This window comes from Neoarius graeffei, chromosome 6, assembly GCF_027579695.1.
Source record: "Neoarius graeffei isolate fNeoGra1 chromosome 6, fNeoGra1.pri, whole genome shotgun sequence".
Taxonomy (NCBI): domain Eukaryota; kingdom Metazoa; phylum Chordata; class Actinopteri; order Siluriformes; family Ariidae; genus Neoarius; species Neoarius graeffei.
Genome location: NC_083574.1, coordinates 249404 through 270705, shown reverse-complemented (window position 1 = coordinate 270705; position 21302 = coordinate 249404). Strand labels below are relative to the sequence as shown.

Here is a 21302-nt window from a genome sequence, read left to right as displayed (position 1 = left end):
AGGTGTGAATGTGAGTGTGAATGGTTGTCTGTGTCTATGTGTCAGCCCTGTGATGACCTGGCGACTTGTCCAGGGTGAACCCCGCCTTTCACCCGTAGTCAGCTGGGATAGGATCCAGCTCGCCTGTGACCCTGTAGAACAGGATAAAGCGGCTACAGATAATGAGATGAGATGAGATTATTTAATAAATAAATACCTAAATAAATAGATATCTGGATTAAAAAAGATTGGTCTCTGCTCTCAGAACAGAATAATGTCAACATTTTCATCAACATTAATAAAAATGTAATATCTGATCAGTGTTTTGGTTTGAAAAGGTGTGCTAGCTTCACATGTCTCACAGCAAGAGAATAAACACAGGAATGTATGTGCTCAACTCAGTGACTGGCAGCCTTCTCAGAAATGAGCAGAAATAAATGAAAACAAAACAATGCTTCAAGATGTCTGTTTGCATTTGGGGATTTTTTTTAAATTTCATTAATTTATATATAGTGCTGGATGATTTTCACAATTAATTTGGTTAATTCAAATTAATCGTTTAACGTCATTTTCAAAATGTTCTTATCGAAATTATATCTTTTATATCAATCCATAAATATTATTTAAAAACTGCAGCCTTCTGAACCTGATAACCGCGTCCTACAGCCGCCGCTGCCCCCAAATCCTGTACACTTTGATAACATGAATAAATAAATAAAGCCAAGATAAACAGGCAACACTTCACTGAGCTTATAGCAAAGAAAAGTTCAAAGCTTCAGAGCTATGGAATTTGTACAAGTTTGAAGATGAACAAGTTTACGTAAAATCTCATCTCATCTCATTATCTCTAGCCGCTTTACCCTGTTCTACAGGGTCACAGGTGAGCTGGATCCTATCCCAGCTGACTACGGGCGAAAGGCGGGGTTCACCCTGGACAAGTCGCCAGGTCATCACAGGGCTGACACATAGACACAGACAACCATTCACACTCACATTCACACCTACGCTCAATTTAGAGTCACCAGTTAACCTAACCTGCATGTCTTTGGACTGTGGGGGAAACCGGAGCACCCGGAGGAAACCCACGCGGACACGGGGAGAACATGCAAACTCCACACAGAAAGGCCCTCGCCGGCCACGGGGCTCGAACCCAGGACCTTCTTGCTGTGAGGCGACAGCGCCAACCACTACACCACCGTGCTGCCATTTACGTAAAATATTATACTGCATTATATCCGAAGCAGTAATTACCTCATTTTTCAGCCTGGGCATGTTCGGGTTCGAATGTATGTTGATTAATCTAAAGGTAATGCTTTTATATACATTATAACTCATTTAAAGGTCAGAAGTTTTACTTAGTTTATTTCTGACACTGTACGCAACCATGCTGATTTGATGTAACTTCATAAATGGAAGGAACTTGGATTTGAGAAGAACACCCAAAGATGACTTTTTAGTTTCAGTGGTATTTCATGTCATGAAAGACAGTCACCATTTACTCTGTCGAGAAGGAAGGGTTCTGGAAGTTGTGCAAAAATAGTAACAACACCATCTGTAGCAAATAGCGCAAATAATTTTTAATGTTTGTTTTTATATCCTTCCTTTCAATATCCTTTATTTAAAAGAACCATTGTTTGCACTATTTGCTAAAAATAGTGCTATAACTATTTTTGCACATCTACATTTTCCAAAGTTAATTTGAATAAATAAATAAATAAATAAATAAATAAAATATATATCATATTTTGTTTTCAATTGCATTATGTGAGAACAAAAAAAATCAGAAACAAAAATCATTCATAAAATTAAAAAAAAAAAAAAGATTTATTTTGCCCAGCCCTAATTAAATATCTTTAAAATGTACAGTTCAGCCCCACCCAGGGTGAACCCCACCTCTCACCCAGTGTCAGCTGGCATTGGCTCCAGCTTCCCCAACAATTTGGACTTATAAGTGGGATGGATGGATGGATGGATTTACAGTTTATATACATTTTTCTTCTTTTTTTCAAATACCCAAATTATCAAAAAATTGGCAAGAATATATAAAATAAAAACTTAATACATTTGTATGTTATGAAATTTGATGCTTTGTACACTCTTATGTGTTAAATTAAATCTCCAGTTAGTTTCTCTGAGAGAGCTCTTACACATTCTGTATTTGTACCAGGAAAGGTTACAAAAAGAAACCAAAGAAGGAAAATGATGAACCCTGATCTTTCCAATGAACCGTTTATGAAGCTTATTTTTGCTCAAAGTGGAATCCATTTTAAGATATAAAAACGCAAAGTAGTTGAAAAGACCATTAAACACTGAACAAAGTCTGTGTTTTACCCCACACAGTGATGATGATGATGATGGTGATGAGGATGATGAATGAAAGATGAAGGATCAGATGTTCAGGATGGCAAGATTTACTGGAATCTCGAGCTGATCAGGTTTCAGAATCTGCTGCTGGACGTCACCTGTGTCCCTGAGATGGAATTGAAAACCTGTGGTCTGAACTGAGGAGGAAGTTGACGAGTACGAGCCTGAGGCGATTCACCATCATGAAATGTTCAGCATGGAGAAACACTGATGCAACACATCCACAAAAAACTAAGCTCCATCATAATCAGGGCTGTTTCCTCTACACGCAGTGCTAATAAATTTGAAAAATATTTAACCATTAAAATATAACTGATTTAATGCATGTGTTATATTTTTGTCAAAAAAAAGAGTTTTTCTAATTTTTTTTCATACCAACACAGATGCTTTTACTGTTCATTTTTTAGTTTCATGAATAACGTCACTCAGACCTCATGATCACCTCCAGATTATTTTACACCAACTTTATATCAATTCACTTTAATTATTTCAGCCTGAACCTAAAGACATTTAGAGACGGTTCAGACACTGAAACTGATTTTTCTTCTGTTCTGTTTTTCATAGAAAAAGAAGTTTGTTTTTAATCATTTAGAATAGCATGCAGTGATCTTTTTATATCACTTTTACTACAAAACTATATACAGTTGTGGTCAGAAGTTTACATACAGTGACATGTATGTCATCTTGGATATGAATGTCATGGCAATATTTGGGCTTTCAGTAATTTCTCTGAACTGTTCTTTTTCTGTGGCAGAATGATTGTACAGCATACAGCTTTAATTAAAAATAAAAACAGTAGAATTTGGTGCACAAGTTTGAATTTTCTTTGGGTTTTCTGAAATCAACACAGGGTCAAAATTATACATACAGGGTCAAAAATTTACATACAGCAAACCTAATATTTGGGTAAAATGTCTCTTCACAAGATTCACCTTGACCAAACATTTTTGTTTACCATGAACAAGCTTCTGGCAGAATTCTGGTTGGATATTTCATGACTCTTCAGGGTAGAACTGGTAGAGTTCAATTAAATTTGGGTTGTTGTTTTTTTCTTGGCATGGACTCGACTTATAAGCATGGTCCATATATTTTCAATAGGGTTGAAGTCAGGACTTGTTTTAAGCTTAATGTGAGCCTGCTTTATCCTCCACAACCAGCTCTGATGCGTGTTTGGGTTCATTGTCCTATTGTAATTCCCAAGTCCCAAGTTGTGTTCAAGTTTCTGATGGATTATGCTGAAGAATTCTGAGGTAGTCCTCCTTCTTCATTATTAAATCCATTTTGTGCAATTAACCAGTTCCACTGGCAGCAAAACAGCCCCAAAGCATGATGGTCCTACCACCACCACCAGCTGATACAATGTCCCTCTGTACATGGTGGTCATTGTGGCCAAACAACTCAATCTTTGTCTCATCTGACCATACAGCTTTCCTCCACAAGGCTTTTTCTTTGTCCGCGTGGTCAGCTTCAAACTTTAGTTAAGCTTGAAGGTGTCAATTTTGGAGCAGGAGGTTATTTCTTGGATAGCAGCCTCCTAGTCCATGGTGATCTGAACTGTAGGCAGTGATCCATCAGCTTCCAGTTCATGGCAGGGCTGTGCCATGGTGGTTCCCAGATTGTTCCTGACCATCCAAACCAATTTCCTTTCAGCTGAGGGTGACAGTTTGGGTTTTCTTGAAGCAAAGTGGCTTGGCAAAGTGACTACACCTCACAGTAACTTGGATACAATTGTTTGAACTGATCATGGAATTTGCAGTTGTTTAGAAATGGCTCTAAGAGACATTCCGGAGTTGCGTATATCTGCAATCCTTATTCTCAGATCTGCACTGAGCTCCTTGGACTTTCCCATTTTACTGTATGTTGGCAAATCCAATGAGTGCTGTAAACAAACCCTTTTTATGAAGGCACAGAGAAGCTACCAGCTGTAGTCAATCACGATCACTAACAGGAAGTTAAGAGACCTCGGCCTTGGCAAGATAAAACACATTTTGGAAGTTTCAGCCCCTCTGAATTAATAATCTAAGTGAGCGTGTGTACATTTTCAACCCTGTATGTATAATTTTGACCAGGTGTTGATTTCCAAAATCCCAAAGAAAATTCAAACTTGTGCACCAAATTCTACTGTTTTTATTTTTAATTAAAGCTGTATGCTGTACAATCATTCTGCCACAGAAAAAGAACAGTTCAAAGAAATTACTGAAAGCCCAAATATTGCCATGACATTCATATCCAAGATGACATTCATGTCACTGTATGTAAACTTCTGACTACATCTGTAATCACTGTAATAACCACAGCACAAAGAAAAGTGCTGCTGTCTGTATTTCTGTTCCTTTGATTTTAAATCACAGAATTTACACAAAGTTACAGAAACTCCATCACATACAAAACTATCACCATCAAACTCCAACAACCTGACACAATTTTCTATTTTACTTTGCTTTTAATTTCATATGCAGTTGCTGAATTTCATTCAGAATGTCATTATATACCATGTGAGTTTTTCAATTCAATTCAGTTTTATTTGTATAGAACTGCCTACAATACACACACAGTCACAAAGCAGCTTTACAGAAATCCAGATGTAAAAATAAATTTATTTTGATACACGTATATACAATTATTTGTTAAAAATGTAATTAAGATCATTTTTTTTTAAATTGACATTAATTGGTGATTCCTAAATGTGATGTGTTTCCAGCATTCTGAGTTTTGTTCCAGTTGATTATTTTAAACTCTGAATTATTCAGTGATTTTTTTACTCATAGCTCATCTTCAATAATTAAACTGGTAATTGCAAAGAAACTCAACATCAATCATAAATCTATAAAAATATGCTTAATGGCAAGACTTTTTAGTTGACTGCAGTCTTACAGCCTTTATTATGAATTTTGCTTGATATTTACTTAGCATACACACAATTATTATTAACAATTTAGTCTTTGATTTTATGCCAAAAAAACTGCTGAAATACACAAAAAGAGGTCACCAAATTTTAACTTTAATTAAGATTTATTCTAAATCTCCTTCACATGTTTTTCAGGCCCAATCCATTTTTCACATAACTGCAATAAACAACTTTCATTTAAAAATAATTATTATTATTTTTCCCCTGGTTAGAGAAGTGGAACATGATTCTGAGCAATCTTTACAGAATGTGGACACCGTGAGATCACCTCCGCTCACATCTCTGCCCTGAAAAACGCTATGACTGAGAAACTTAATACATCTCCATTTGAATTCAGCTGAATGGAGGATCTTCACACTTCCAGCATTTAAGGATCACAACTAATACTGAGACAGCAGCAGAGAATAAACACACACACACTCCAACTCATAGCTATGACACAGTTATTTCTATTTCAGAACCTTGAGTGGAAGATTTACTGTGTTTTCTGTTCAGAGGTGGGAAAAGGAATGCTCTGGGAAAAGAGAGAGAGAGAGAGAGAGAGAGAGAGAGATTGTTGTCTAAAGCCTTGGTCATAACCAGCCGTACGTGCTCCTACGGCCGGTCTACGTGCAAAAAATGCAAGAAACACAAGGAGGGCATGCGTGTGACGTGCTGATTTTCGAGCCGTAGACTGGCTGCAGACCGGCCGCAGAGGTTCTTTGTCATGTCAAACTCTATGGGCGCTTACGTTTTTTTCAGGTTGCAAGACAAACTTATGGCCAATGCGCGTCTTTCTCCATGAACAAAAAAAACCCCAACAATTTGGGAAACGCCAAAAATCACACGACCAAAAAATCGTACGTCCGGTTGTGACCTAGGCTTAAGCACTGAAGCAACATCCTTCAGCATTCTAATTGGATTTAAACAAGCTTCATGAGAAGTAATCCTTCGAATATGCTTGAAAGTACATGGTGTTGATTTCAGTACTGTTTCTGTGTTTAAAATCAGCCTTAAATGAAGAAAGGAAACATTGAGGAGAAAAAAAATAAGAGGAGGATTAAGGTAGAATTTAATTTGAATTTAAATTGTCAATACAATCATGTTATAAAGAGTCAAGAGACAGCTGATACGGGGCCAGGACAAAGAGGCAAAAATTTGGACAAAGACCTCAGGTTAGGGTCCTGACACTAACCTCTCCATACCCCACTCCATCCCCTACCCCCTCTGTACCCCACTCCTTCTCCTACCCCCTCCATGCCCCACTCCATCCCCTATCCCCTCCGGATCCCACTCCCTCTCCTACCCCACTTTCTCCCCCAATTCCCCCGTACCCCACTCCATCCCCTACCCCCTCCAGATCCCACTCCATCCCCTACCCCCTCCGGATCCCACTCCATCCCCTACCCCCTCCGGATCCCACTCCCTCTCCTACCCCCTCCAGACCCCACTTTCTCCCCCAATCCCCCCGTACCCTACTCCCCCAATCCCTCCATACCCCACTCCCTTCCCTACTCCCTCTGTGCTCCACTCCCCTACCCCCTCCGTGCCCCACTCCCCGCCCCACCCACCCACCCACTCCATGCCCCACTCCCCCAATCCCTCCATACCCCACTCTATCCCATACCCACTCCATACCCCACTCCCTCACCCAACCCCTCTGTGCCCCACTCCCCCAATCACTCCATACCCCAATCCCTCCCCAACCCCTCTGTACCCCACTCCCTCCCCTATCCCCTCCGTACCCCACTCCCTCCCCTACCCACTCCATGCCCCACTCCCCCAACCCTTCCATACCCACTCCCTCTATAACCCACTCCCTCTCCTACCTCTTTTGTACCTCACTCCCTCCCTCCCACAACCCCTCCATACCCCACTCCCTCCCCCAACTCCTCCATACTCCACTTCCTCCCCTACCCGCTCTGTACCCCACTCCCCCTCCGGACCCCACTTCCTCCTCCAATCCCCCCGTACCCCACTCCCTCCCCAATCCCCCACTCCCTCCCCTACCCACTCCATGCCCCACTCCCTCCCCTACCCACTCCATGCCCCACTCCCCCAAACCTTCCATACCCACTCCCTCCCCACCCCCTCTATAACCCACTCCCTCTCCTACCTCTTTTGTACCTCACTCCCTCCCACAACCCCTCTGTACCCCACTCCCTCCATACCCCACTCCCTCCCCTACCTCCTCCATACCCCACTCCCTCTCCGACCCCCCGTGCCCCACTCTCCCAATCCCTCCATACCCCACTCCTTCCCCCAACTCCTCCATACTCCACTTCCTCCCCTACCTGCTCTGTACCCCACTCCCTCTCCTACCCCCTCCGGACCCCACTTCCTCCCCCAATCCCCCGTACCCCACTCCCTCCCCAATCCCCCAATACCCACTCCCTCCCCTACCTCCTCCATGCCCCACTCCCTCCCCTATCCCCTCTGTACCCCACTCCCTCACACAACCACTGTGAGGGATCACAATCACTGAATTGTCTTGGCCAGCCCTAAGGGTCCCATCTGCATCTGCCTGCACTCACTCTGATCTATAATTCCAACTGTCTCATTGCTGAGGAGTGTGCTCCCATCACCCAGTCAAGCATCCAGCCAGAGCAAGTTATGATATTTTTTAACCATATTAACATGTCATTGTTGTGTATTATGCCTGATGTCAGGACTCTCGTCTCTGCGAGCCTACCACACAGACTTAATACTTGTGTTATTTTTAGACATTGACACCTGTTGCCTACACTTATTCAGGTGACATTGGGCATACCTAACAACCTGTGTTTTCTCTCCCTCTCTCTCCCCCCCCCCAAAAAAAATCTGTCCCTCTGAGTTACATGTCGGTCCTGTGATCGAGATGCTGACCTCGTCTGCTCCTCGGACCTGCTTGATCCATCCTGGTGCCCTGTGTCTGGTTGGAGTCTCATCGCATTGCTCCTGTGGAGGACAGCCCCATGAGGACAGTTGAAAGTCACACCTGGAGGACGCTCTGGACTCTTACAGTAATGCTTTTATGGCTGAGGACTACTGTTGACTTGCTAACTTTAGGACTGCAGTTGTTATGAACAGTTTTGCACTCAAGTTTCCATCAATGAAGAGTTACAACATCAACGAAACTGTCTTCATGTTAAAACTGTTAATATTATAGTCATGCTGTCTGTTGTTGCCCAAATGAGGATGGGTTCCCTTTTGAGTCTGGTTCCTCTCGAGGTTTCTTCCTCATGTCGTCTGAGGGAGTTTTTCCTTGCCACCGTCGCCACAGGCTTGCTCATTGGGGATAGATTAGGGATAAAATTAGCTCATGTTTTAAGTTGTTCAAATTCTGTAAAGCTGCTTTGCGACAATGTTTATTGTTAAAAGCGCTATACAAATAAACTTGACAACCCCTCTGTACCCCACTTCCTCCCCTACCTTCTCCGTGACCCACCCCCTCCATACCCCACTCCCTCTCCTACCCCCTCTGTGCCCCACTCCCCCGTATCCCACTCCCTCCCCAATCCCTCCATACCCCACTCCCCCAATCCTTCCATACCCCACTCCCCCAACCCTTCCATACCCACTCCCTCCCCTACCCCCTCCATGCCCCACTCCCTCCCCCTACCCCCTACCCCCTCCATCTCCCACTCCCTCTCCTACCCCCTCCGGACCCCACTTCCTCCCCCAATCCCCCCGTACCCCACTCCCTCCCCTATCTCCTCTGTGCCCCACTCCCTCTCCTACCCCCTCCGTACCCTACTCCCTCCCCAAACCCTCCATACCTCGTATATCTTCTGCATTAGATATTTTTCTAATTTGCATATCATGCTTTTCACCCTAAACTTTATTGTTAATGGATTAAAGTTTAAAAGTCACACTACATTAGCTGGGGTTAAATGAGGACACAACTGATGAGAAAACAGCTGAATAGCTGAGAAAGTTGATGAGGGAATGAGCAGGAGGTGCATCAGTGTGGTCACATCACAGCTCTTCTTTTAGTCATGAGAAGTAATTAAGTTTATAATTACACACAATGCTTGTTATCACACTCTTTACACAGGTTAAGGATTCATTCATTCATTCATTCATTCATTCATATGTTTGATAAGATAATTAATGTTTGTAAGCCAAGATTACACAGAGTCCCTCAGCATCATCTTTTCAGGTCACAGTATCATTAGGAATGAAGATAGGCAGGTGACATTTTTATTTCACCTGAAAGAAAGAATACGGTTAAACAAAAATAAAGAAGCTGGAGTCCGGCATCACAGTAGAAGATTTTACACCATTATTCAGTCACATCCGTCTGAGACACCTCACTCTGGGAGATTACAGCATCTATGAGCTCAAAATTCACAACTTAATTGATGATGATGGCTTCTCCTGTCGATTCGACAGATGAGTAGGCAGACAAGTCATTTGCCGAGGTGGGTCCTCATGTGGGAATGAAGACCAATTTTGGATGCACATGAATGGCCACAGATGCTGCAGGGGAAGGAATAGACAGAGGTGGAGCGCTGTTTCCTCCTCTCTTTCTTCTCATGAATAGCAGCTGCTCTGTTGGCTTCAAAGGCCCTAGTGCCTAATGTGTACTGGTTTCTCCAAAGAGCTCTGTCATGGGCAATTGCTTCCCAGGAGTTGACGTCAATGTTGCAGCTCCTAAGGCTTGCCTTCAGATTGTCCCTGTATCTTTTAAGGGGTCTTCCCTGGTTGCAATGCACTTGCTTCAGTTGTCCATACAGCAGCATCTTTGGGATTCTGTTGTCTTCCATGCAGACAATGTGTCCTGTCCATCTTAGCTGGCACTTGATGATCAAGCACTCAATGCTGGGGAGGCCGCACTTCTTCAGGACCTGCAGGTTGGATACTCTATCCTGCCACTTGCTGCAGATATTCCGCAGACATCCTTGATGAAACTACTCCAGTAGCTGGATGTGCCGGCGGTAGGTGGTCCAGGTCTCACAGCAGTAGAGAAGTGTGCTCAGCACCACGGCTTTGTACACGGCAATCTTGGTGGAGAGGCGGATGCCGTGGTCTTGCCAAAGTCTCTTGGTCAGTTGGCCGAAGGCCACACTTGCCTTTCCAATGCGCTGCATCACCTCAGCATCCAGAGATCCACTGCTCGTATGTAACGGTGCTACCCAGGTAGCAGAACTTGTCCACAGTCTTGATCTCTGCATTGTTAATGATGATGGGAGGAGGTGGTGGCACGTTGGCAGCCTGTGATGGTGAAGGCTTGAACATGGCTTCAGTCTTTTCAAGGCTGATCGTGAGCCCAAATCGTCTGCAGGCAGCTGCAAAGCGATCCATTATGTAGTGCATGTCCTCTTGGGAGTGTGCACCCAGTGCGCAGTCGTCTGCAAAGAGGAACTCACGTAGGATGGCCTCAAACACTTTGGTCTTGGCTTGGAGTCTTCGCAGGTTAAAGAGTTTCCCATCTGTGCAAAACTGAATGTACACCCCTCTGTCACAGCCGCTGAAGGCATCAAGCAACATCACTGTGTAACCCCCATAAATTTAACACATATTTAACTATGTTGTATTAATTTGGTTATAGTTTCATCTCACATTTCCCATAATGAAGTTACATTTACTTACATTTCACAAGTATTCAGTGCAATCAAATTATAAATGTTGTTGTTGCTGTTGCATTAAAAGTCCAAAAGTGGCGGTATATGCCTATAGAATAAGCTTTTTTCCCAGTAGTTAAGCGGAGGACAGAGAAGGGGGAGGGGATACAAAGTATTATGCAGAAGAAGGAGACAGAGTTCAGCACATGCAGTTGAGCTACAGAGAGTGGGAAAAAAAGTTAAGTTGATGAAGTTCCGTGTTATTGTTCAGGAGATAGTTACTCTTTTTATCGGGACATTTTGGTTGCCAAGGGACGAGAGAAGGATCAGCATTTGAAGTTGTTTAATTCTCCGGTGAGTGTAATTTTCTTTTTTAGTGTTAGCTAATGCTAACTCAACATGTGTGTATGGAAAAAAAAACAAAATCGGAGAAACGTGTGTGACTGAGGCAGAGGCACTGTAAAGCATTGAGTGATGTGAATAACAAGAAGTTTAAGTTACTATTGCTGGCAGACATTATTGCCTCATTGGTTATTTTGTTTGCATATTCATTTTGTGAATATGTAAGTCAGCAACAAGTGTATAAAACAAGTAGATACAGGATAAGATTTCCAAATTAGCCTGCATGCTTTAGGAAATTATTTGATATTAACTGAGGTTAATTTACATGGTGTGCAGGGGTTTTTTTTGTTAGTCGCTTTCTGAAGAAGAGAACGACAAAGATTTCCAGCGAGCAGGAGGTGCGTCGAGGATCCTGCCGTTGCATGTGTGTGGAGAGAGAGAGTCTCGAGTGGATGCTCTGGGACGCATTGGATTTCCACATAAAGAATCAGATAAGCTTGCACAAAGAGAATAAAAGACTAAAAAAAAGGGGCCCCCTAACTAAACTAACAGGTGGAGCTCCTGATTTTGCTCACGGCATTTCTCCTGTAGCTAACGAACAGCAAAAACCATGTTGCTGGTGCCCCTACCAGCGCGAAATCTGCACTGCGATTCAGGAACGATGGTCTCAGCAATGTTTATAATGGAGTCGGTTGAGGATGACTCTGGCAAGAACTTTCCCAGCGATGCACAGGAGTGATATCCCGTGATGATTGTTGCAGGATGTCTTATCCCCCTTCCTCTTGTAGATGTGCACTATGGATGCACCCTTAAAGTCTTGTGGGACTTCTCCTGCTTCCCAGATGGACATGAACAGGGACGTCAGTTTCTCCATAAGCACGTGACCTCCATTCTTGTAGATGTCAGCAGGAATTCCATCTGCTCCTGGTGCCTTTCCCGGTGTTGTCTGCTTCAAAGCCTTGGCAACCTCGGCACTGGTTGGGGGGGGGCGGCCATCGATTCCTTGGTTGGTAGTTGTGGCAGGGACGCAATTGCCTCTTCGGAAATAGCCGATTCTCTGTTCAGGACACTGCTGAAATGCTCTGCCCATTGTGCAAGGATGTCGGTTTTTTGGGTCAGCAAGGTGGACTGGTCAGAAGATCTTACTGGGGCTGAACCAGATGCCTTGGGTCCATAAACAGTGCAAAGGCCATCATGAAATGTCTTCATGTCGTGGTTGTCGGCTGCTGCTTGTAACTCCTCAGCCTTTCTTTCCCACCAGTTGTTCTTCATCTTCTGCAGTTTCTGCTGGAGAAGTTGCCTCGCCTGCTGGTAGTCCTGTTTCTTCTTGCTGTTGGCATTGTCATCAAGATGATCTTTGTGTGCCTTATGCACCCTGTCGATGAGCTTCTGGATACCTTTTTCATTCTCATCAAACCAGTCTCGGTGTCTCCTCTTTACAAAACCAAGGGTATCAGCTGCGGCACTGTAGACAGCCTCTCGGAAGGTCCTCCATTCCTCTTCCAAGTTGTCTTGCTCCTGCTCAATGTTAGACAGAGATTTCTGGAGTCTCTGCTGTAGTGCTTCCTTGTTGGTGATAAGCCGAGCAATGTTCAGCTTCTGGGGGGGGGTATCCCTAGCCATCTTTTTCCAATCTAGGTTTATGTTCATCTTGCTCTGGAGCAGGTGATGATCGGACCAGCAATCTGCTCCTCTCATGCAGCGTGTGCTGTGAACATCACATCTGTCTCTTTGGCACACTATAACATAGTCCAGCATATGCCACTGCCTTGATCGAGGATGCATCCACGTGTTCTTAAACTTATCCGCTTGCTGGAAGATTGTGTTGGTGATGGACAGCATGTGCTAGGCACATAGCGATAGTAGCATCAATCCATTGGACTTGCACTTTCCAGTGCCATGGCATCCTAAGACGTTCGGCCAGGAGGTGTAATCAACTCCAACTCGTGCATTAAAGTCTCCAAGGATGATTAGCTTGTCCTTGCTGTTCACTTCCGAGAGGACATGGTTGAGATCCTCATAGAAGGCTTCCTTGACGTTGTCAGAGTTGGTCATAGTAGGAGCATAAGCACTAATGATGGTGGCAAAGCAGTCCATTGTGAGCTTGAGATGCAAGGCCATCAGTCGATCATTAATCCCACAAGGTAGGCTATCAAGCTTTCTTGCAAGCTTGGTGCGAATAGCAAATCTGATGCCAGAGGTCCTTGGGGCGTCTTTAGGCTTCCCGACACAGTAGAAGGTGTAGCCTCCACCTATCTCCTCAAGCTGAGTGTCTCCAGCGAATCTGGTCTCACTCAAGGCTGCTATGTCAATCTGGTACTGGCCCAGCAACCTGGCAATGAGCACAGTATGTCGCTCGGGTCTGTCTCCTCTGTCTAGCAGAGTCCACACATTCCATGCCCCAAAGGTCAGGGGCTTCCTCACTTTCTTTTTCCTGTTTACTTGACTGCAAATTGGATGCCCAGGCAGGCACGGTTCCCTGCTAGATGCACTTATGTGGTAGGCTTTCTTTAGGGATCCTTTTATCTCCCCTTCTTCTTGTGCTATCCCTGGAAAAGGCTGCTCTGTCGCTGTGGGAGGATACAGGCACTGCATCTACCACTGTCTACAGTGGGCGACCATCACCCCACAGCCACCTGCATGCAGAGGCATGGCTAAGAACTCCCAGCAGCATCCTCTACCTGTTCCCATCGCCATTTTTCCATCGCCACAGGACTTTGGACTATGTTGGGTATTGGGTGGCGCCTAGCTTGTTTTCGGCGAACTGTTTGCCTGACTGGCACATGACTTTTTAAGGTGAAGAAGGGGTGTGCAATCCCTTCTCCACCCTCTCGCCTGACCGACGCTCATAGTCCCAGAGGTGCAGAAACTGCCACATGTAAGACAGCCCCAGCAGGTGCAGCTTTGTTATTTGGAGTATCCGTCTCCTAGGAGGACTTCCAACCAAGGATAAGAGGAGTTCCTCCTACCCCGACTCGTGTATGGCGGGTGCGTCATGCCCGAACAGGTCAAGGACCTGCCACTGCCACAACACCTTAATTATTCTTGTATAAAAACACAAAGCTAAAATCATTAAAACTCATTGCTCCTCCCAGTGGAAGGTTTATTTATTGTCATTGGCTGCTGTGTCATTCAAATTACATCTTTCTAAGGAAGTGTGTGAGTCTTGGACAAGTTTATTGAGTAGATTCCCTAACGAAGGTGGAATTTTGGCTGATGAGATTATGAAGCTATTAAACTAATGTGGATAAATGTCACGAAGCAGCAAAGGTATCGGGAGGCAGGGCCATGTGAATCTGTGTGTACAGTTGTAGTGGACACAGCCAACATGTCAATAAACATCACCTCATTTTTATTTTACTTTATTTTTGACATTATTGAGTAATGTTCAGTAATAGCCACATCATTTGGGACATCATTCTGCTGAAGAGGAAAACAATTCAATATTCAATCCAACAAATTTTTTCTGCATGTTTTCTTCCAGGCGTCGAGTGACACTGCAGCTAACATTCTGCTGAAGAGGAAAACAATTCAATATTCAATCCAACAAATTTTTTCTGCATGTTTTCTTCCAGGCGTCGAGTGACACTGCAGCTAACAGATATTTATTCACAATCTGCATAACAGAAGTACAATAAATGGACTGGAACTGAAATTAGAGCTCATAAGAGATACACACTCATCCCTGTACAACATTCCTCACTGCTTTTATCCATACAGAACTTATTTTTATTTCTAATCTTGATTATTTGCTTTTTCTAACTAGAAAAGTTTCAGTTTGAAACCTGTTCTCTGAGGAACAGAGATGACTAAATAAAACAAAATACATTTTTTCAACAAGGGAAAGCTGGCAGATTCTGCACAAATTCCTCATAACCACATCTTTTCTCTTCATCTCTTCTTCACCCACTGCCTCCTCCTTCACCATCCTCCCTGACTGCTGATGACTTTGCCACCTTTTTTGATGGGAAGATTGAAAAAATCTACCAGGCCATCACTCCTACTCCAACTCCTACACAGCATGTTCAGGATTCCCCTTTGCTCTCCTGACACATTTTTCTCCTCAATCAACAGATGTGATCCTGCAGGTTATCTTATTGCAATCCTACCTCCTCGTCATTGGATCCCATGCCTTCCACAATGCTCCAGACCATCTCACAAAGATCTCTTCCATCACTATGAACATTAATGACTACATAACATCTGGTCATGTACTAACTGCACTCAAGAGTTATTTCCATATTTTATTTATTCCATAGTAACACACTTAGCACTGCTTGACGATATAGTAAACTGTAATAGTTTGCATGTTCTCCCCGTGGGTTTCCTCCAGGTGCTCTGGTTTCCCCCACAGTCTAAAGACATGCGGTTAGGTTAGTGTGTGTATGACTGTATGAGGACCCCACTGAAAAGATGTTCATGGTGGCAATTTATGAGACTGTGAACTATCCTAGATAAATAAATTCTATTATTATTATTTAATAGAACAGGATCGGAATCAATCGGAATGAATTCATTCTGAATGTAAAAAAAAAAAAGTGTGCATGTAAACAGCGATTGTCAGATCATTCCAGAGAGATGCTTTATTTCTCGTACATTCTCTAAAAGACCTGTGGGATTTTTTTCTTTCTGAATGAATGTTTATGAGAACAAAAGGAAGGAAGTGAGGACAGGAAGTAGGGATGTAACCAAATACATTATTCAGAATGAATAGATAATGTGTTATATACAAATACAGACTTGAATAAAGGAAGTTTTAGGAAGAAGTTCATCAGAAAGGTTCACAGGGTGTCTGGTTGAGACTCGAGGTGTGTGTTAGGGTTGGAATCCTGTGGGATGCAACAAAAAAGAAAATAATGTGTGCTGGCAGTCAAACATGAAACTCACAAAACAAACAAAAAACACGTTCATGAACACAAACATTAATATGAACAGAAACCTTAATGTGAATGTTAATACAGTATGAGCATGCTGTGACGTGTGATGTATTTACAGCATTCACTGATTTATATTTCATATTCACCCGGTCAGAGTCACAGTAGTTTAAATTACACCATTAGTTCCTTTATATTTTATGAAACAGAACTGATGAAATTCATTAGAGGATACAGTGAGGGTACGAACAGAAATACTAACTGTGAACAGATTATAAAAACATTTTTCATCCACATCTCTAGTTTAGGTTAATGATAAACTGGAATGATGGAGCTAAGGTAGAGGAACTGTCAGAGCCACAGTTCATACACCATGCTCACACTGCTCACATCTCTATTGGTTTGCAGTGTTTCTGTAAAAATAAATCCTCCAAACTGTCAGCTTATTTTCTACTGAGAACTGATCGTGTACTTAAAGTTTCACTGCTTCTAATTATTAGAGACCTGTGCAGATCTGAGCTCAGCCTTTCTCTGATTGGGAGATAGAAGCTATGGTACATAAATAGAAAAAATAGCCTGCTCAGAAATATGTGGACACCAGGATTCAAACCAGTGTTACAAAACCCATCCTATTCCTGGACAGTGCTCTAGACCACTCAGCCACAGAGGATTGCATCATGAGCTGAGGTTATGTAACATGGCACTTATGGAGTCAGTACACAGCGGCGCCACACCACGACTGTGGAACCGCTACCTGAGGCTGAATTACATTCTTAAACACGCTCAAACCTGGTTAAACATACACATACAGACAGGTGCCTCTATAGGCTTCAGCCAAAGGCTGAGCCAAAAATTATTTAGCTTCTCAGAGTTTTTTGGAATGTTAGTTTTTACATCACCCATCAGCGAGAATTTGAATATACTGATTTTATAACAAGTGAAAGTCGTTGGAGTGTGTCGACAGCACTGGGGTCTCACAATTACGGATTAACATTTATGTTAAACACACAGAGGTCCATCACAGTGCCTGCAGCCATCAATCAAAATGAACAGTTTTTGATGTTACTTCAGTATAAATTCATCAAAAACCTGAATATAAAAACGAATAAGGAAAAGATTCACACTCACTGGCAAGCAAGTTTAATGTACTGATCTTCAGCCAGATATCAGAACACAATCTGTCCCATGTGTGATGTGAATAAACAGATTCAATAACATGCTAAACAACTCAAATCTGACATTATAGACAATTTAACACTTTAGGCCTTTAATTTGTAATATTCACTTTGTGGCATCCCGCACACGATCTTTAACGTAAATGATGCAGCTTATGATGGACAACAAAAATATGGACAGTTTTCATCCCCTTCATTATCTTCATCTAAGGCTACGTTCACACTGCAGGCTGAAGTGACTCAAATCCGATCTTTTCGCCCATATGTGACCTGTATCCGATCTTTTATTGACAATATGAACGACACAGATCCGATTTTTTCAAATCCGACCCAGGCCGTTTGGATATGTGGTGCTAATTCCGATTCCTATCCGCTCTTTTCATATGCGACTTCAGTCTGAACCGCCAGGTCGCATTCATCCGACTTACACGTCATCAACAAGCCACAAACGTCACTATTCTGCGCTGAAGTAGGCGGCGGGTCTCTCAAAAAAGTTACAACAACATGGCGCATAATCACGGGCGCAGATAGAGGGTGGGACGAGTCATATTTAAATTCACCTCGTTCGGTCCCCCCCACTTATAGGGAGGAAAAAACGTCTATGCTGTCTTTCTTTGCATAAGGCAAACCGCACGGAAAAATCAAAAGACTAATTACCATTCGGTTTATTGAGGTGCACGGCAGTGTATACATAGTTGCAACAACTCTCATAAAACAAAACAAAGACTGATATTCGGTTGGTTGAGCTGCGCAGACTGCACAGGTTGCGAGCTCGAGCTTGGTTGCTATGGTTACTAACAAGAAGTTTGACAGGCATATCGGGGTTGGGGTTGGTTTGCTGGCAGCTTTGTCCCCCCCCAGTTTTTTGTTCCCCCCAGTTTTTTGTCCCCCCCAGTTCAAAAAACGTATCTGCGTCCCTGCGCATGACATCAATGCGAGGGACGCTTCGGGCTGTGAAGGTTCTGAATCTTCTCAATGGAAGGACGCAGAGGTTAGGGAGCTGATTTCCATTTGGGGGGATGCAGCTATTCAAGCTAGATTGGACGGGTCATACCGCAACCGGGCGGTTTTACTTCCGTAAACACTGGCCATGCTCACTGCGTGTGACGTCGTCGTATCCTACAGTGCGCATGCGGAACACTTTTAGGTCACTTTTCGTTCATACTGAGGATCACATACAAGTAGCATATATTTGTTAATGTGAACGACCTCACAAAAAAATCGGATTTCACAAAAAAATCGGAATTGAGCATTAAGCCTTGCAGTGTGAACGTAGCGTAATCCTTATTTTATCTTATCCTTATCATCATTTTATCCTCACCCTCATCATTCAGATTTGAACTCTGAATCTCAGCTATGAAAACAGAGAATCTGCAGCACAGAGACACTAAACACTGAGGTGCTGAATCTGCTTTGACCCACTTACAGAAAAATATTTCTCATAAACTCCTCAGTCCTCAAATCAAGTAAAAGAAGCTGTGGATACATTCGTGGTTAATAGTGAGACACAAAATTAATTCCAGACTTTAAAGTTGAGCCTTTTCTCCTTTTTGTCGAAATGAACATTTCATTCCAGACGCTTTGACCTCCCTGAGGTACAGATTTATACTAGAGAAGGAATAAATGCTTGTGTACTAACACTGATCACATTATATACCATATATTTATTGTTACTTTAGTTCTATTCACAACAAAAATAAAATTGAAATTGAAACAAAAAACATTTACTTCATTTAGTTGATGGTTTTATTCTGATTTGCAACTGAAAGCGTACACGACCGAGCAGTTCAGGCTTAAGTGTCTTGCTCCAGGACCCAACACTGGCAGCGTGGTGGTGCTGGGATTTGGAATCATAAAACTTCCCATCACTCGACCAATTCCTTAGCCACTGAGCAAAGACACAAACAACTAAATATTGTTTTGTTCTACATGTGTATAAACTGATGTTAGAATTTCAATGATGAAGGATCAGACACATTAAAAGCTAGAAGTGAATCTTTAGTAGTGAAAAGCAGTTTGATTGTTACAGGCCGTAAATTTAACATAAGGAAAAAAGATATGGTCTGCTGCATATTTAAACAGCCCTCAGTGGTGAAAGTGCTTTTCTTTCACTTTAACTGTCTGATCAATAGAGAAACTGATGAACTTCCCATCCTCCAAAAGAAGAGCACTTTAAAGTCATCAACATTTGCAAACTTGAGACGTTTCACTGAAGTACTAATCACGAATGATTCTTATGAGAGATGAGATTTGTGCTGTATGTTTGGCAATCATCAACAGATATAAGAACAAGGATTAAGGATAAAATTAGCTCATGTTTAAAGTCATTAAAATTGTGTAAAGCTGCTTTGCGACAATGTCTACTCTTAAAAGTGCTATAAAAACAAACTTGACTTGATATAAGATCATTTAGAATTGGAACAAAAATCTAATCTAATGAAAATCCCCCTCGTCATCAGTGTGCAATAAGTAGTAAATGGTAAAATAAACTGAAACAGCACTGAGGTGAAAATCAGTGTGATGACATCAGTTCTGAGGAAGAGGATAAGGCTCAGTGATGATCTTCAGGAAATCAGTGTTGCATGGCAACCAGTCAGCATGATTTTAAGTACTGAAACACACGCAGCTGGTGGGTGAAATCACATCTCCTGAATTTGAAAAATAAATAAATAAAAATCCACTGAATATCCACATTATCACCCTGATAAACACAACAGTTCAATTTCTCTGAGTTTTACAAAAATAACACTGTGAATGTTTGCTTTCTGTAAGGCTGCTTTGCACAATGTTTATTGTTAAAAGCGCTATACAAATAAACTTGACTTTCTCTGGAATAATGTGTGTGTGTGTGTGTGTGTGTGTAAAGACACAAACATCATGACAACCACACACAGCAGTAAAAGTGAGATCAGCCTGATTTTACCTCCTTTCTTAAAGAAACTCCGTCACAAAAAGACTCAATCAGCCAGAAAATAAACTGCTCCAAAACACCAGATTCATTCACACACACACACACACACACACACACACACACACACACTCAAAATTTGGGCAAATATATTTTGAAGATTTTGGTGTAAAAACGTAAAAGTATAAATATCATTATCCAGAGAGCATCTCAAATGGAATGTTTACTTGAACAAACCTCTAAAGATCTGATTCTCTGAAGACTCGATAAAGCTGCTGCTGTTCGTTAAACTATCAGATGGAAGAATTCATCACTGAACCACATTCTGAAGCTTCAAACTCACTTCCATCAGCATGAGAATCACTCACACACACACACACACAGTGACCGTGCACAGCTCACACACACACACACACATCTAAAACATTAAACATTAAAAACTTACTCCGAATCTCTGCAGAACAACGAGACACTCCGCTCCCAGACTGGGCTGTGTGAGTGTGTGTGTGTGTGTGTGTTTATGTGTGTGTTTGTGTGTGTGAGTGTGTGTGTGTGTGTGTGTTTAGCAGAAAGTCCCACACAGATCCCGGAGTGCGCGCGGACGGTCACAGACTCTCAGCGCGTGAATCTTCACCGCCCGAACAGACACATCTCGCGCGTTTTCCGCGCTCGCGCTCCGCCTGTGGATTTTTACCTCCTCAAAGATAAAGATGATGAAGGTGATGAAGATGATGAAGATGATGACCTCACATCCGGACCGCTTTCCCGCTCTGAACCCGAGATAACGCGAAAATAGCAGAGAGGCACGCGCATTCGTTCAGGTCGGAGTAAGAGCTCGTGCCGTCTGAGTCGCTACAGTGTGCGCGAGCATATAGTCAGGAGCAACGGTGCACGCGCGCGTCCCGCCTCTCTCTCTCTCTCTCTCACACACACCTCTCTCTCTCTCTCTCTCTCTCTCACACACACACCTCTCTCTCTCTCTCTCTCTCTCTCACACACACACACACACCTCTCTCTCTCTCTCTCACACACACACACACCTCTCTCTCTCTCTCTCTCTCTCTCTCTCTCTCTCTCTCACACACACACCTCTCTCTCTCTCTCTCTCTCTCTCTCACACACACACACACCTCTCTCTCTCTCACACACACACACACCTCTCTCTCTCTCTCTCTCTCTCTCTCTCACACACACACACACCTCTCTCTCTCTCTCTCTCTCACACAC

General features: G+C 42.8%; 1 protein-coding gene across 3 annotated transcripts in view; it reads right to left on the bottom strand.

Moving 5' to 3' along the window:
• Positions 1–20902, bottom strand: part of cntn5 (contactin 5) — a 266463-nt gene extending 245561 nt beyond the window's left edge. For all 3 annotated transcript variants that reach the window (XM_060923112.1, XM_060923113.1, XM_060923114.1), the window contains exon 1: positions 20521–20902. The gene's annotated coding sequence lies outside the window, so the exon portion shown is untranslated. The remainder of the gene's footprint in view (positions 1–20520) is intronic.
• Between the last annotated feature and the right edge of the window lie 400 nt (positions 20903–21302).